Source organism: Lepus europaeus, chromosome X, assembly GCF_033115175.1.
Source record: "Lepus europaeus isolate LE1 chromosome X, mLepTim1.pri, whole genome shotgun sequence".
Taxonomy (NCBI): Eukaryota; Metazoa; Chordata; class Mammalia; order Lagomorpha; family Leporidae; genus Lepus; species Lepus europaeus.
The window spans coordinates 2796422-2814800 of NC_084850.1; the positions used below are offsets into that span (position 1 = coordinate 2796422).

The 18379-nt window shown below is 46.0% G+C and overlaps 1 pseudogene; it reads left to right on the forward strand.

The window, feature by feature from the left end:
* The first annotated feature begins 2771 nt into the window (after nt 1-2771).
* On the forward strand, nt 2772-3487 carry LOC133753324 (U1 small nuclear ribonucleoprotein C-like; annotated as a pseudogene).
* Nucleotides 3488-18379: the final 14892 nt, after the last annotated feature.

The following is an 18379-nucleotide window of genomic DNA, read 5'->3' on the forward strand; positions in this document are numbered from 1 at the left end:
CTGTATGCTGTGAATGGAGTGGCAGAAGAACACGGGCCCGGGCTGGTAGCTGTAATAACACTCATCCTTCTTTATTATAAAATGCATTTGGAGGGGCTGGCACTGTGGCATAGCAGGTAAAGCCACCGTCTGCAGTGCCAGCATGCCATATGGGCGCGGTTTGAGGCCCAGCTGCTCCACTTCCGATTCAGCTCTCTGCTGTGGCCTAGGAAAGCAGTAGAAGACGGACCAAGTCTTTGGGCCTCTGTACCCATATGGGAGACCCAGAAGAAGCACCTGGCTCCTGGGTTCGGATCCGCTCAGCTCTGGCAGTTGTGGCCATCTGGGGAGTGAACTAGCGGATGAAGACCTCTCTCTCTCTCTCTCTCTCTCTCTCTCTCTCTCTTTCTCTGCCTCTCCTTCTCTCTGTGTGTAAATATGACTTACAAATAAATAATAAATAAATCTTTTAAAAATGCACTTGGGAATAGGAACACTTATGAATTTTTGATGCCACTGAGACCACATGAATATTCACCTCTAAGTCTGTGTGTAGACTCTTCCGTTATTTGAAGACTGCTTCTAGCTCAATAAAGAGTGCTGCACTGTCCACCGGGGAGTGAGCCCCTGTGCAGGGTGGCACTGTGCCTGTGCCTGGAAGCTCTGCCATGTGTGGCAGCTGAGGCACCCCTGCTGCGTTCTTCCAACACACCCCTCCTCCGCACCCAGCCCCCAGCCACCATGGAAATGCAACCTTTGCACTCTGCCACACAGGTGAAAGGAATCGGACTTCATGCCGAAGGGGTAAACCAACTACACCAAACCACTATCGAGTCTTGCAAGGAAGTGGCAAGGAGGGTGATTTTCAGCTGGAAGACACCTTGCGGCCATCAGTGCTGGGGACCGAAAAGTGCAAGACAGAGGTACAGCACTACCTGAGGCTTCTGGTGGCTATGCTGAGGGTGGGGGACAGCCGGCGCCTGGGGCTCCCTTCCTGGAACCCACCTGTAGGCTTCTGCAGCTCAGTAGAGAGAGGGATCCACCCCTACTGCAGGAACCTCTGCCAACTAGACTGCAATGCTCGGACCCCTGTTTCTGTGCTTCCCCTCAAAGGGAAAACTGGCGTGGTTTGGGCAGATGGAGTGAGGGCACCTGGCTTGGGACATAAAGGCTGCCTGTTCCCATGTGCTAGTGTGAAGGCCGCTGTGCTCAGGCCATGAGGCAGAGTACTGCAGCCACTCTGGAGCCACCCAGATGGCTAAGTGGCTAAGAATGGGCACACTGGGAGTGGGAGTCCAGGGAGCGAAGCCGTCTTCACTTTTGGCTTCTCCCTCCCCACATCTGTTTCCTTGGGCGTACCCAGCCTTGGGCTGCTGAAAGAACCACTGATCGACCTCTGCTCCCTCTGATACACCTCACAGAGCCTGAGAGTAAATATGGAGTAGTCTTGTTCTACCCAGTTGTGCCCTGTGCACGTGCAGCATGCGAGGTGGAAGAGAGGCTGAGAAAAAAAATCTGTCCTGAGTAGCTCCAGGTGCAGCATCCATCTGCAGACTTCCTGCTGAAACGTTGTAGTATGTAGTGCCCAGAGGCTTCTGGAGTAGTTCAACACAGAGCACAGCCACACTCATCACTCCTGCCAGTTTAAGCAATGGCTCCACAAGCTTCAGGTGGGTCTTCTCAATCCACCTGGTGCCCAGACCTCTCTCCTGCCCCAAGCAAGGCTGATACAGGCCCTTACTGATCAGTTCCGATGCAGAAATCCTTTGGCCTGGTCAGTGCCTCCCAAAGCCCTGAGAGCTGACAGCTTTCTCCCCAGCCCTCTGGAGCTGGCAGGCATTAGGCTTCATGCCTGGGACAATGAGCAATAAAGATTCACCAACAGCAGACTCCAGGTAGAACCACTGATCTGCTAAGTTACGGTCTAGGCCGTGGTGCTGCTGGATAGCTCAAAGCAGAGACTCTGCGCTGGAACTGCTGAAGAGACCGTAGAGAATGCCTGTCTCTCCAAGTCTGACCTTAGTAATTCACAAAACAACTATACTAGCTCACACAGGAGCACTGGTTATGGCCTTTGACCCTGAAGCCACTCTTGCTTCCTTCTCGTGCTAAGATGGGTCATCCTTAGAACCACTCCCGGAGGAATCCCCAGAAAAATAAATAAATAAATAAAAAAGCAGATCTGGGCAGCCCACCCCTCTCCCCTTGGCAACTTTGCTCTGGACTGAGCTAGGAGCTAAGCAGGAGACTAGAGGGTGAATGAACACTGTCCCAGCTTGGGATCCCTGTCTAAACTGCAGTTGGTGGTGGACTGCACATCAATGGACTGAATCGGACAAACCATGAATTCAAACAGTAACCCCAACCAAATGCTTCCCAACTTCATCAGCTTTCAATGTCGTTCCCTGATGTCTTCAGCACTACCATTCCACGAATGTATCCTTAGAGTGGCTCTAAGAGCTTTTTTTTCTCCACATGAAAAAGCTGCGGCCCAGAGACTTCGAGTGCTTTTCCAAGGCCTCTGGCTGTGGGAACTACCAATGGGGCGTCTCTTGTGCTCAGAACGCTCCTAGGTTGGCTGAGTAGGCAGAAGGATCCTGCAGCTCTCCTGGTAGCTCTTGAACCCTGAGCCTGTGTCATTCCACCTGCTGGCAAATAGTGCCCCTCACACTGCCTTCTCTTTACTTTCATAGGTATGGCTTGGTTTTGCACACACTTTACCCTCTGTCATGAGGATGTACATGGCCCCTGGGAAGTCCTGTAGGAAGGAGATAGAAAATGCTACAGCGACGGAGTGGCCAACGGCCTGCGGAGCAACATGCCCAAGTTTTACTGTGACCACTGCGATACGTACCTCAGCCATGACTCCCCATCTGTGAGAAAAACGCAGTGCAGTGGTAGGAAACACAAAGAGAATGTGAAAGACTACCATCAGAAATGGATGGCAGAGCAGGCTCAGAGCCTGATCGACAAAACAACGGCTGCATTTCAACAAGGAAAGATACCGCCTACTCCATTCTCTGCTCCTCCTCCTGCAGGAACGATGATCCCACCTCCCCCCCAGTCTCCCAGGTCCTCCTCGCCCTGGTATGATGCCTGCACCTCATATGGGAGGCCCTCCCATGATGCCAATGATGGGCCCTCCTCCTCCTGGGATGATGCCAGGGGGACCTGCTCCTGGAATGAGGCCATCCACGGGAGGCCATATGCCAATGATGCTGGGACCCCAATGATGAGACCTCCTGCCTGTCCCATGATGGTGCCCACTCGTCCAGGAATGACTCGGCCGGACAGGTAAGGAGAGAGGGGAGGCCTCTTCCTAGCAGCTCTGTATCGCTTGTTGTGCTTCACCAGGAGATCATGGTGCTGTGACTCTGGGTGTTTTCTAACAGCATGACAAAGAAGACTTGCTCCCCCTTCTTATCAAAGAAAGAATAGTTTTGGGGGGAAGTGGGATTTCAAAAAGTGCAGTTTTCATTTGTATTGTGAAATGTGAGAATAAAATTGTCAACTCTTTTAGTTAAAAAAAAAAAGAAAATGCTACAGCTTCTGACTCTGAGCTGGAGTTTGGACTCTTGAAAGAGGCAGCTGCCAAGACAGGAAGCGAGGGGGTCCCTGCCCACACCCAAGAATGACAACCACCTCCAACTCTGTGAATCTAACGTCAAGGAAGGAATCGGGAATCCTGACATGGCTTCCCTCTCTGCTAGGTGACCCCACGCTAACAGATTCTTGGGAATGCTCTGCATCTGCTGAACACAATGGGAGATGCACCTGAGCTGGTGAGTGACTCCAATGACTGACTGCCATGTCAGATGCCCCTTCCCAGAGGCTGCGAATGTATACACCTGAAGATGGTCCCACATTTTAAATAGTTTTTTTATTTTTTAAAAAAGGATATCCTGACATAGAAAACCTAAACAGACCCATAACAGAGACAGAAATTGAAACAGTAATAAAGGCCCTCCCAACAAAGAAAAGCCCAGGACCAGATGGATTCATGGCTGAATTCTACCAGACATTTAAAGAAGAACTAACTCCAATTCTTCTCAAACTATTCAGAACAATTGAAAAAGAGGGAATCCTCCCAAATTATTTCTATGAAGCCAGCATCACCTTAATTCCTAAGCCAGAAAAAGATGCAGCATTGAAAGAGAATTACAGACCAACATCCCTGATGAACACAGATGCAAAAATCCTCAATAAAATTCTGGCCAATAGAATGCAACAACACATCAGAAATATCAGCCACCCAGACCAAGTGGGATTTATCCTTTGTATGCAGGGATGGTTCAATGTTCGAAAACAATCAATGTGATACACCACATTAACAGACTACAGAAGAAAACCCATATGATTTTCTCAATAGACGCAGAGAAAGCATTTGATAAAATACAACACCCTTTCATGATGAAAACTCTAAGCAAACTGGGTATGGAAAGAACATTCCTCAATATAATCAAAGCAATTTATGAAAAACCCATGGCCAGCATCCTATTGAATGGGAAAAGTTGGAAGCATTTCCGCTGAGATCTGGTACCAGACAGGGATGCCCACTCTCACCACTGCTATTCAATATAGCTCTGGAAGTTTTAGCCAGAGCTATTAGGCAAGAAAAAGAAATTAAAGGGATACAAATTGGGAAGGAAGAACTCAAACTATCCCTCTTTGCAGACGATATGATTCTTTATTTAGGGGATCCAAAGAACTCTACTAAGAGACTACTGGAACTCATAGAAGAGTTTGGCAAAGTAGCAGGATATAAAATCAATGCACAAAAATCAACAGCCTTTGCATACACAGGCAATGCCACGGCTAAGAAAGAACTTCTAAGATCAATCCCATTCACAATAGCTACAAAAACAAATACCTTGGAATAAACTTAACTAAGGCCGTTAAATATCTCTACGATGAAAATTACAAAACCTTAAAGAAAGAAATAGAAGAGGATACCAAAAAAATGGAAAAATCTTCCATGATCATGGATTGGAAGAATCAATATCATCAAAATGTCCATTCTCCCAAAAGCAATTTATACATTCAATGTAATACCAATCAAAATACCAAAGACATTCTTCTCAGATCTGAAAAATATGATGCTGAAATTCATATGGAGACACAGGAGACCTCGAATAGTTAAAGCAATCGTGTATAACAAAAACAAAGCCAGAGGCATCACAATACCAAATTTCAGGACATACTACAGGGCAGTTATAATCAAAACAGCATGGTACTGGTACAGAAACAGATGGATAGACCAGTGGAACAGACTAGAAACACCAGAAATCAATCCAAACATCGACAGCCAACTTATATTTGATCAAGGATCCAAAACCAATCCCTGGAGTAAGGACAGTCTATTCAATAAATGGTGCTGATGGCAAGCGCCACGGCTCACTAGGATAATCCTCCGCCTGCAGTGCCGGCACACCAGGTTCTAGTCCCGGTCGGGGCACCAGATTCTGTCCCGGTTGCCCCTCTTCCAGGCCAGCTCTCTGCTGTGGCCAGGGAATACAGTGGAGGATGGCCCAAGTGCTTGGGCCCTGCACCCCATGGGAGACCAGGATAAAGCACCTGGCTCCTGCCATCGGATCAGCGCGGTGCACCGGCCGCAGCGCACCAGCCGCAGCGGCCATTGGAGGGTGAACCAACGGCAAAAAGGAAGACCTTTCTCTCTGTCTCTCTCTCTCACTGTCCACTCTGCCTGTCAAAAAAATAAAAAATAAATAAATAAAAATAAATGGTGCTGGGAAAATTGGATTTCCACATGCAGAATCATGAAGCAAGACCCCTACCTTTCAGCTTACACAAAAATTCACTCAACATGGATTAAAGACTTAAACCTATGACCCAGCGCCATCAAATTATTAGAGAGCATTGGAGAAACCCTGCAAGATATAGGTACTGGCAAAGGCTTCTTGGAAAAGACCCCAGAAGCACAGGCAGTCAAAGCCAAAATTAACATTTGGGATTGCATCAAATTGAGAAGTTTCTGTACTTCAAAAGAAACAGTCAGGAAAGTGAAGAGGCAACCAGCAGAATGGGAAAAATAATATTTGCAAACTATGCAACAGATAAACAGTTGATAACCAGAATCTACAAAGAAATCAAGAAACTGCACAACATCAAAACAAACAACCCACTTAAGAGATGGGCCAAGGACCTCAATAGACATTTTTCAAAAGAGGAAATCCAAATGGCCAACAGACACATGAAAAAAATGTTCAAGATCACTAGCAATCAGGGAAATGCAAATCAAAACCACAATGAGGTTTCACCTCACCCCAGTGAGAATGTCTCACATTCAGAAATCTACCAACAACAGATGCTGGCGAGGATGTGGGGTAAAAGGGACACTAACCCACTGTTGGTGGGAATGCAAACTGGTTAAGCCACTATGGAAGTCAGTCTGGAGATTCCTCAGAAACCTGAATATAACCCTACCATACATACAACCCAGCCATCCCACTCCTTGGAATTTACCCTAAGGAAAATAAATTGGCAGACAAAAAAGCGGTCTGCACCTTAATGTTTATTGCAGCTCAATTCACAAGAGCTAAGACCTGGAACCAACCCAAATGCCCATCAACAGTAGACTGGATAAAGAAATTAGGGGACATGTACTCCATAGAATACTATACAGCAGTCAAAAACAATGAAATCTGGTCATTTGCAACAAGATGGAGGAATCTGGAAAACATCATGCTGAGTGAATTAAGCCAGTCCCAAAGGGACAAATATCATATGTTTTCCCTGATCAGTGACAACTAACAGAGCACCAAAGGGGAAACCTGTTGAAGTGAAATGGACACTATGAGAGAGACTTGATCAGCCCTTGTCCTGACTGTTGATGTACAATGTAATACTTTATCCCTTTTAGTATTTTTTTGTCCTACTTAATACTATTGGTTGAACTCTGTAATTAACACACAATTATTCTTAGGTGTTTAAATTTTAACTGAAAAGTGATCCCTGTTAAATATAAGAGTGGGAATAAGAGAGGGAGGAGATGTACAATTTGGGACATGCTCAATCGGACTTGCCCCAAATGGTGGAGTTAGAAATGTGCCTGGGGATTCCAATACAATCCCATCAAGTGGCATGTACCAGTGCCATCTCACTAGTCCAAGTGATCAATTTCAGTTCACAATTGATCACACTGATAGGTCTAAGAGTCAAAGGGATCACACAAACAAGACTAGTGTCTGCGAATACTAACTGATAGAATAAAAAAGGGAGAGAACGATTCAACATGGGAAGTGGGATACATGCAGACTCACAGAATGACAGATGTCCCAAACAGCACTCTGGCCTCAGAATCAGCCCTTAAGGCACTTGGATCTGGCTGAAGAGCCCATGAGAGTATTTTAGGCATGGAAAGCCAAGACACTCTGGCAAAAAAAAAAAAAAAAAAAAAACACACCTTAAATGAAAGATCTCTGGGAGTGAGATCCCGGTGGAAAGAATGGGGCCGTCAAAGAAGGAGGTACCTTTCTCTGAGGGAGGAGAGAACTTTCACTTTGACTATGACCCTGTCGGAATAAGATTGAAGTCGGCGAACTCAAAAGGCTTCCATAGCCTTGGCAATTCATGACTAGAGCCTAGGGAGATTACTGACGCCATAAACAAGAGTGTCAAATTGTTAAGTCAACAACAGGAGTCACTGTATACTTACTTCTCATGTGGGATCTGTCCTTAATGTGTTGTCCAATGTGAAGTGATGCTGTAACTAGTACTGAAACAGTATTTTACACTTTGTGATTCTGTGTGAGTGCATACTGATGAAATCTTTACTTAATATATACTAAATCAATCTTCTGTATATAAAGATAATTGAAAATGAATCTTGATATAAATGGAATGGGAGAGGGAGCAGGAGATGGGAGGGGTGCTTGTGGGAGGGAAGTTATGTGGGGGGAAGGCATTGTAATCCATAAACTGTACTTTGGAAATTTATATTTACTGAAGAAAAGTTTAAAAAAAAGTAAAAAAAAAAAAAAAAGGATTCCCTTTGTTTATTTGAAAGACAGAGTTAGAGACAGAGAGAGAGAAACAGATCTTCCATATACTTGTTCACTTCTAAAAAGGCCACAATGGCAGTAGCTGGGACAATCCAAAACCAGGAACCAGGAACTTCCTCCAGGTCTCACACATGGGTGCACGGGCCCAAGGACTTGAGCCATCTTCTACTGCTTTCCCAGGCCATAGCAGAGAGCTGGATTGGAAGTGGAGCAGCTGGGACTCGAACTGGCACCCATATGGGATTCTGGCACTGCAGGCTGGGGCTTTAACCCGCTGTTCCACAGTACTGGCCCCAGCACCATATTTTAAACAGCTTGAGCTGTCACAGACTAGATGGCTTCAACAACAGACATTTATTTTCCACACTTCTGGGGGCTGGGAAGTCTGAGACCCAGCTGCCAGCAAGGTACTAGGTTTTATTCTGAGGTCCCTGTCTTGATTGTGTGTGTGTGTGTGAGCACACACGTATGCACATATGTACACAGAAGGGTGAGTGGTGCAGAACAATCTGTCTTCATTTCTTCTTGTAAGAGCACTAATACCATCATTAGAGTCTCACTCTCATGGCCCCATCTAAACCTAAGTATCTACCGTAAATGTCATTTCTATATCCATGGGTTCTGTATCCATAGACTCCACAAACAGCAGTTATAAAAGTTTGGGAAAATATTTCATCCGTACTAAACATGTACAGATTTTTTTCTTTATCATTATTCCCTACAGAACACAGTGTAACAGCTATTGGCATGGTGTTAACCTTGTGTTAGGTGTTACAAGTAATCTAGAAACAATTTTAAAGTCTATGGGAGGGGGCAGGCACTGTGGCACATTGGGTAAAGCTGTCGCCTGTGACACCAACATCCCATATGGGCACTGCTTCGAGTCCCAGCTGCTCCATTTCTGATCCAGCTTCCTGCTAATGTACCTGAAAATACAGCGGAAGATGGCCCAAGTGCTTGGACCCCTGCACCCATGTGAGAGACCCAAAAGAACCTCCTGGCTTTGGGTCAGCTCAGCTCTGGCCATTGCAGTCTTTTGGGGAGTGAACCAGTAGATGGAAGATCGATCTCTCTCTCTCTCTCTCTGTCTCTCTCTCTCTGTCTCTCTCTCTCTAACTCTGCCCTTCAGATGAATAAATCTTTTTTTTTAAAAAAAAGCCTATGGGAGGGGGTTTGTAGTTCTATTTCATATGTGGATTTTGGTATCCTTGAGGGAAGGGTTCTGGAACCAACCCTCTGCAGATCCCAAGGGTTGTCTACACCATCACACTGAGGGTTAGAGCTTCCACAGAGGAATTTTGGGGACACAAACCTCTTGTGTGAGGCCTAGTTTCTCCCCTTCATTTCTTCCAGTGATTGTTCACTGCCTTAAGAAAGGACACAATGACTCTTGGCAGGGCTTTCCAAGCACCTCCCTGCACACATCAGGCAGACAGATGAGAAGATGTTCTCCTTGGTGTTTGACCAGTGAGCACAATCCCTTTCCCTTTAGAGAATATAATACAGCTATAGATGGAAGAGAAGGCATCTGTTTGCAAAGGGAATGGGACATAGCCCTTTAGTATATAGGCTCATGTCTGAGGAAATATATGATACACAGGCATGGGGACAGCCAACACCATCGACCCAGAGTGGGTACTCATAGGCCAACTGTTGCAGGGCCTGCTGGGCCTGTGACTGCCTTCAGTATCAATGAAGGAGTAGCAGAACTGAGCTACACACAGGGCCTGAGCACACAGCCAGGCCATAAGGCAGCAGTCACTGGCCTTTGCAAGTGTGGCATGGAGGGAGCACGTCCTACACAAGAGGCCCAACTTCCCTTCCCTCTGGCTCTTGGCACCAGTTAGCCAACTCAGTACCATTTCTTGGTTCTGAGAGTAAATCACAAATTCGTGGCGCATTGTATTGCAAGAAAATGTTTATTAAGCAATAAGGCTGTGATCACTTTAGTGCCTTTATGAGTGCCTGTGTTGCAGATTTCACGTACCCACAGTCGGAATTCCATTCCCTGAGAGTTTCTCCCTGGTCCCTGGGAGAGACCAGACTTGATCAAAAGGCCAAAGCCTCAGAATCTCAGAATTGTTGCAGCTAAAACAACTTCTTAGTAGATTGCAATCCACTCTGGTGGTTTTTTTGGGGGGGCAGGGGAAAAAAGCATTCTAATTTGAACAGACTTGCTGTATCCTATCTGCCCACGGTGGTGCGTGTATATGCACAGCTGGAATGTGCAGCCAGAGGGATTATAGGCTATTTCTGCATCATGATTTTAAAAAGAAACAGGCTATGCTTAACAAACAAAGTATGTCAGAAAAGAAAAGTAAGTGCCCACCCCGCCCAAAACCCAATCCAGGGGACTCTGTGCACCCTGTAGGTCCCCTGGACATGCAGACCTCATTGGTCTGTCCCCACCTCCGTCTTCTGCTCATGGCTTGGGACGGAAGTACTGCTTCTGCTGATACATAGCAGGGGGGGACCTTGGGTCTGCGGCAGGTGCCTGGAAAGCCTCTGCAGTAGGAGGCTGCTGGGTTCTTGGATCAGCAACTTGCACCTGCTGGGAGAAGAAGAGACAAGGTGGAATCCTTTGCTAGAGTTCCCGGACAGTCAGCAAGCTGCCAAGAAGTGCCTATTTGCAACATGAGCCTACAAAGTGCTGACAGCAATGGGGAGCTGGGAAAGCTGAGATTCCTCCTCTTTTCTCTCTCAGTGCCATCTTGGCTTAGCTCAGCAGAAGCAGACCTGGACCCTGGCAAAGTTGCCTGAAAGCTCCTGGATCTGCATCTGGGCTTCCCTGCCCAGCTTCTCTGCAGCCCACTGTGGGGCCTCAGTCAGGCATTTCCATGCTGCTCTTGATCTGCAGCTACGTAGGCCTTAGGCCCTTTGACAAACTTCCCAGAGAGGTGCCCACTCACCCTGGAGTGTGCAGGTGGGAGGAAAGATGGACACAAAAATGCTTTTACAAGGAGTAGGCTGCTGAGGTCTTTTCTGTGTAACAAGGAGGGATTCCTTTGGGCTTTGTTTTGAGGTGATATAAGAGTTCAGCCAGTGAAACAAAAAGGGTTGGAAGAGAGGACAGAAGGGAGGAGGAGGTGGCAAGCTTGGATCTGGGCAGAAAACTGGAGGTGTCTGCATACCTTCAGGGCAGTAGGGCCCTGAAGTTTTGCGGCCAGTGAAGCGCCCACATAGCCCTACCTTGGGTTGCTCCTCTGCTTTCTCTCAACTGAGCAACTTCCAGAATCCTCCCTTCTCTACTTCCCTGGGCTACCTACTCAGCTTTGTGTTGGCTCTGCCTCTCAGCATCCCATCCAGGAGAATAAGTATGTCAAAATCAGACACAAGGGGCTGGCTTGGTGGTGCAGCAGATTAAGCCACCACCTGAGATGATGGTATCCCACACTGAAGCTACGGTTCAAGTCCTGGATGCTCTGCTTCCAATCTAATTCCATGCTAATGTGCCTTGGAAGGCAGTGAAAGATGCTCCAAGTGCTTGTGGCCCTGCCACCCACATGGGAGACCCACATGGAGTTCTAGACTCCTGGTTCAGAACTTGGCTCAGCTGTGGCTATTAGCATTTGGGGAGTGAACCAATGGTTGGAAGACCTCATTTCTTCTCTCCTCTTCTCCCTCTCCTCTCCTCTCCTCTCCTCTCCTCTCCTCTCCTCTCCTCTCGCTCTCTCTCCCCCCTTACCCCCCATCACTCTGCCTTTCAAATAAATAAAAACACATCTTTAAAAAAATAGCCATGAAGGCTCCCACCAGAGTCTGACATATGTAGTGGAACCATTAGACCCACTGAACAGCTGATTTCTTCATATGGGACCAATTTTCTGGCAGCACTGGTAGAGCCAGTTGGTCAAAGTGTGTTTGTGGACAAAAACTCACATCTTTAGCCATTTAAGGTAGTTAAACTCTTTCATTCCACATTAACATACTGGGTTTTTTTTTGTTGTCATTTATAGAAAAAAATGTTATATTACAATTTCTAAAATCAGCACTTTGCTAAGTGCTGTCCCTCAAATTGTGTTTGTAGTCCCTGCAGAGCACACTAGAAGCTTACTTGGGAGCAAAGCATTATCACTACCACCTGTCCAGCTTCTATCCTGGAAACATGGCTTTTGCAGATGGTTCCCAAGGTAGGTTGGCTCTCAACAAAGACACCTTTGGTTTGTTTTCAGCACAAGGAAACATATCCCCACTAAACCCTAGATTTAGAAGCAGGACCAAAGACTCAAGTCCAGAAAGGGCCCTTGGGCCCAGGCAATGCACTCAGCATTAAAAATATGGCATGGATCACTTAGACCAGCTAACGTATTTTTGAGAGGTTTCAAAGTCAGATTGCACTTAAGATCCTCTAGGAAAGCTCACTTTTTCCAAGAAACCTTGCAGAGAATAGTCTTACTCAGCGGAGTCCAACCATCATGTGAATAATTGCTCTCTAATGTATTTAGCTTTGGAGTCGGTGCTGTGGTGCACTAGGTTAAGCCGCTGCTTGTGTCACTGGCATCCTATATAGGAGTGCCAGTTCAAGTCCCAGCTGCTCCACTTCTGATCTAGCTCCCTGCTAATTTGCCTGGGAAAGTAGCAGAAGTTGGCCCAAGCACTTGGGCCCCTACCACCCACATGGAAGACCGGGGTGGAGTTTCTGACTCTTCACTTTGGCCTGGCTCAGCTCTGGCTGTTTTGCCCATTTGAGCAGTGAACCAGCAGATGAAAGATCTCTCTCTTCGCTATATCCCTCACTGCATTTCAAATAAATAAATCTTTAAAAAAATGTATTCAGCTTTGAAATCTAAATTTCCCACACAGTCTGATACTGTGGTGTGGACCTCGTGAGGGAGGGCCCTGAGTTTCTCTTGATGCGTGCTGCAGGATAAAGGAGAAGGCTTTAGCATACCTCGTGCCACATGGGTTGGCCTTGGATGCTAGACTGCTCACTGGAGGTCCAAGGATTCATGTCAAAGAAAACATGATGCTGTGGCTCAGCTGGCTGTGGCCAGAGTTTGATGTAATCTTGTGGGGTTTCCAGAACTTCCATATTTGATTCAGAACTGATGGGAGACAAAGAAATTGTTCCAGAATTTAGGCTATGCACCAATAGTGGCTGAGCCACAGAGGTCAACTATTGCTCCTTAGGAGCAAAACTGGAAGAGAATAAACCTGTCACAGTGACCAGATCTAGAAATTATGACCCTGAGACACTCTCCTGCTCATTAGCAGGTACTTCAGACACATTTGGTGCAAGACCCAACTTGCCCAAGTAAAGTGAATGTAAATGCAGTAAGAAATTATAGTCATTTGTTTCATTTACATTTTCTTATTTATATTACTTGGACAGTCTTGGTGCTGCCAAAGTGGGTTAGGCATTTCACTTACCCTTAAAATCACTAAAGAAGCTGGCAGCTGAGTAAGGACTGTAACAAAGATTTTGTGATGTCAAACCCAGTGTTGGAGATCAAACCCAAAGCCAGGAGAACTTGCGATTAATCTATGAACCCCATTCCAGACTCTTAATCTACACTTTTAACACCCTCTTCAGGTGCATTCTGATGATCAGGTCAGTTGGAAAACATGACACTAACTTACCCCACATGCCTGGGTCACTGATTCTAAAACAAGGCCCGGGGGAAAACTCACAGAGCTTGGGGGCAGCCATTTTAGAAAGCTAGCGTTCACAGAACTGTTTATTGATCCCAAACTGTTTGCTAAGCAATCCCTTAACTGCTGAGCAGAACCTTCTCCTTCTGACACGTGGAAACAGACCATTATTGAGCAGAAATGTTTTGTGCCTTCAGGACTTGGCTCTTACGTGTTCTTGGCAATGCAACTGTTTCACACAGTTACCTTGCATTGATTGTCAATGCATGGAAACCCTTTCACCTGCTCTACTGTAAGACCCATATTGCAGGGATGTTTGGGCATGAACCTGGAAGCCCAGGAATTACTCAGTTGTGGTCACTAAAGACTTCTTACAGATACCCTGTGCTTAGAAACTAGGGTTGAAGAATCAAGCCAAGTGATTTCACGGTTTGCCACCTACTTCCCTAGTTGTGAGGCTTCCTAATCCAGTCCTTTTTGTCACGAGGACTCCTCAGTTTCATCAAGGGATGCTTAGCCATTCATCATTTGTTCAGAGATAGTGTGGGCAGAGGCCACAGAGGGAGATGAGAGCAGGTTTCTGCTGCTTAGAGCAGGGGTAAGGAATTTCTGGCCCGTGGGCTGTATGAGGTCCATGAAATCATTTGGTCTGGCCCTACCAAGGCAACCACAAGTGGAACTCAAAATTCAACAAATCTATATAGCACACTAATCTTTAAGTTAATAATTTTGTGTAGCCCACAGATGATGTTATAAATCTCCAAATGTCCCTTGGCACATAAAAATGTTCCTTATCCCAGCTTACAGAGAGAGCTGCTGGTGTCCCATGGCCATGACGGGAAGGCAGTGATCTCAGCCCTTATTACCATTATATGCACTCCTTACCTTTCATTTTGCTGTGGCTTCGAGTCCCCATCTTGATAATAGTCAGGGGACTTCTGCTCACTTACTATCTGCAAAGGAACCACGAAGGGCCGGGTCTGCACATAGGTAACCTGCTTACTGTAGAAGGGCACGGTTTGGCTTGGCAGGCAGAGCTGCATCATCTGATTCCCTACAGCGTTACTATGATGCTGTGACTGCTCCGGTAGCAGCTGTTTCTGCAACATTTGTTGTTGCTTCTGCTCCTGCAGCTGTTGCATCTGCTGCTGCAGCAGCAGCTGCTGCCCCTGCAGGTATTGTTCCTGCTCCTGCAAGTACCGCTGCATCAAGACAAGAGAAGAAGTAGCTCAGTGTCTGTCTTAAGCTCCCAGAAATGTCATAACTACTCCCACTCCGTTCTCCCAAAACCGAAGACCACAGTGGTCTGCCTCTGCACATAGTGGTCTGTGTGACTGTCTACTTGTTTGACAGGGCACCAATTGGAATCATGCTCCCGATGGTGAGAATGTAATAAGCCAGCACAAATGCACATGTATGTGGGCATAGTCTAGTGTGTGCTTGGCTATACCTGGCCCAGGACTTTTTACTATCTTGTGCAAATGAATTTCAGTCAACAAGGCAGCCACTATGCCGTTGGGAGAACCAAGTGAGTCCAAATCCTCATGAAAATAAAATCCCCTCTCAGTTACACACTTAAGACAGGCTTTCTATACCTGATTGGAAGTAATGGTACGGTCGTCAAACATATTAGTGAATGTCAAAGAGCGAGATAGGCCACAGAAACGTTTGGCCTCCTGGACATCTGAGAAGGACCTCTTCATCAGGGCAGTACATTGGATTTTGGATTCAGGACTGACAACAAAGTGTGAGGTAGTTGGTTGCATCTGAAAAGACACAGTATCACAAACTTCTCATTCAGGTTTTATGCCTGTCTTTAGGGCACAAGACTTGCTAAGCATGCAGCTCGATTGCCCACAGAGAACTCCAAAGGAAGCCTTGGCTGTATGCTAGCCATATCTTTCACAGTCCAGGACTGTCTGGTCCCCATCTCACCTCTTGCAACCAAGAGCAGAAGGGGAAATCCTTAAAAAACTGCTGATAACTCCCATGGCTACTGTGGACAGGATTTGTTTCTCCTGGCAGGCCCTACTGGCTAACTCCTTGAAAGGTACCACAGTCCTCCTCTCTTCTTCCTCCTGCCACTTAAGGGGAACCAGTCTCTGACCTGATACTTAGAATCCTGCAATGTCTGAAGCTGTTCCTTCATCATGTCCAGAGCATCCTGTTTGCTTGTAATGTCAGCTTGCAGCACTCGAGTTCTGTCTTCTAGCTGCTCCTTAAACGTCTTCATCAGGTGAAGTTCACGGCCATCAGTATAGGACACCATTGGGAATGACACTGGCTGTGGAAAGGAAGCCCTTGTGATTCACACACAGGAGCATTGGGTTCTCCAAATCCCACCATACTGTTCTATTTCAAAATTTTCAGGCTGAGAATGTAAACAGTGGTGCTCCAATCCATATTGAACTCATTTACAGAAAATCTGAAGAAAAGGCTAGAGAATCCAAGATTTCTACATCAGAAATGGACCATGCAGATTATTTAGTCTGATATTATTTCTCCTAAAAGCGAAAATATGGAATTGGGCCAGAGACAGGAAGCAACATGCCCAAAGTTGTCAGTGGAAGAATGAGAAGGTAGAGCCAAAGTGTTCTACTCCTCAGTCAGATCATTATCACAATCTGCCAACAGGACCCTGGTTAGCAACTGGAGATTCAGCTTAGAGTCAGGGAGCAGCCAGCTAGAAGGCTGTGGGGATAGCTCAAGCTAAAGAGAACAGGGATCCAAAACAGACCAGAGCTGGAAGACACACAAAGAAAAGCACACAATTGAGAAATTTAAGAGAATGGACACACAGAGAGCTAAGTGACAGCCTGCAGCACCGGCTAGCATCCCATATGGGTGCTGGTTCCAGACCCAGCTACTTCACTTCTTATCCAGCACCCTGCTAATGGCCTGGGAGGCAGATTTAGACATAGGGAGAAGGAGAGACAGAGAGAGAGAGAGATCTTTGGTCTCCTGGTTCGCCTCCCAAATGGCTGAAATAGCCAAGGCTGAGCCAGGTTGAAGCCAGGAGCCAGGAGCTTTCTTTGGGTCTTCCATGTGGGTGCAGGGGCCCAAGCACTTGGGCCATCATCCACTGCTTTCCCAGGCCATTTGTAGGGAGCTGGGAGCTCTTCAGCCATTTGGATAAAGCATCCCTGTATGCCCCAATCTTCCCTTATCAGTGTCTTGAATTCCTGACTCTTAGCTCCTTCCCCAACCTGGCCTCCACCTTCTGTATACATTGCTGGTTGTCACTACATGGCACTCAGAAATAAGCTTAGTATGCTATGACCTATAGAGCCTGGCTCTACACATCATTGTTGTCATTCTGATGACTTTAAGCAAAAGCTATACTTAAGTTTTAACTAGAAATTCATTCAAAAGAGAAAATAAATCTATCAACAGTGAAAAGGACAACATATTTTCTCATAATAAGGACATAAGAAAGAATAAAATGGGTTCCCATGGAAATTTCTTCTTAAATAATTCAAATAATGTTCATAGCAGTCCACAAAGCTATGGAAAAGTAAGAAGACCATTTCAAGATGTCTCAAGAAACAAGAGGCTCAAGGGCTTGCCAACGTTACACTGCTGGAGCCCAACTCAAACAACTGTCTTCTGGACCGCAGTTCCTTTCACTAGATGAGGATGCTTTGGGAATTAGGACTGCAATGACTCAAACTCAGTGATTAATTCACACAATTCAACATAACTGACCATAAACTCCTTCTCTTGGCTGCCAACTCAGATTTGAATAATTATGTCTAATATACAAGATGATCATCCAAATCTGTGTTTATGTACACACATTTGCTAATAGATGAGGTACAGAATAGTTAATCCAAATGTTTTGATATTTGAAGGCCAGATAGATGTAACACAGTGTAATGCATGATCTAACCTAACCAAAATCGCACAGGAAAAAGCCTAGCCTGTGGTGTGAGGGACAAGTTGGTACAGGTGGGCAGGCAAAGTGTCCTTCCTCGGGATGACTATCATGCCCTCACTGCTAAGGAAAAGCAAGGTTTTTAAAGATACTGGCTTTTCCTAGTACTTAGCTTCCAATTTGACTCAAACTACCTCTTAAGCACAAAGTGTCCTTGGGCATTCCACATGAATAGAACGTCCAGCCTCCCTGTTTACAAGGGAGTTCTTGGCTGCATCTGAAAACCCAGTACAACAGAGACAGGGATCGTTTCTTATTTGGTTGTAAAAAGTGTGCTTTCTACAAAGTGCCACTGAGCACGAGAGTGGAAATTCAGTGCTCAGCAGAGTTAGAGGTGAGTGCACATTGTGGAGCAGGCCTCGCAGACTACCTGAGCACTGCTGCCAGCGAATACAGTGGCGGCGGAGAGCACCTCCTGCACCACTGGGATCTCGGAATCTGCTGAGTCATTGATGTATTCTGGTCCACTCTGGCCTGCTGAGTTCTCCTTCACTTCCGGTGCCACTGTTTCCACTGTGTCGTTCAGGTTCTCGGTATTCACTGAATTATCCAAGTCTCCTGCCTCTTCCAGGCTCACATGATATTCCAGGTCCACTGGATCCTTGAGCTTCTCCTGATCCACTTCAGGTTCATATCCAAAACTCTGCCAGGATTGGGCTAAAGAAGACAATAGAATGGAGTTCAGACAAAACACAAACAAACAAAAAAACCTCTGAGTTATCAAAGAAATTAGACAACCGTGAAATCCAGTTCAATTCTACAATAAGAATGAGATGTGTCAGGAATCACTAACAACACTATTTAAAAATTTTTTTTTCGTGTTTAAAAATTAAGAAAAAGGAGGGAGAGTCTG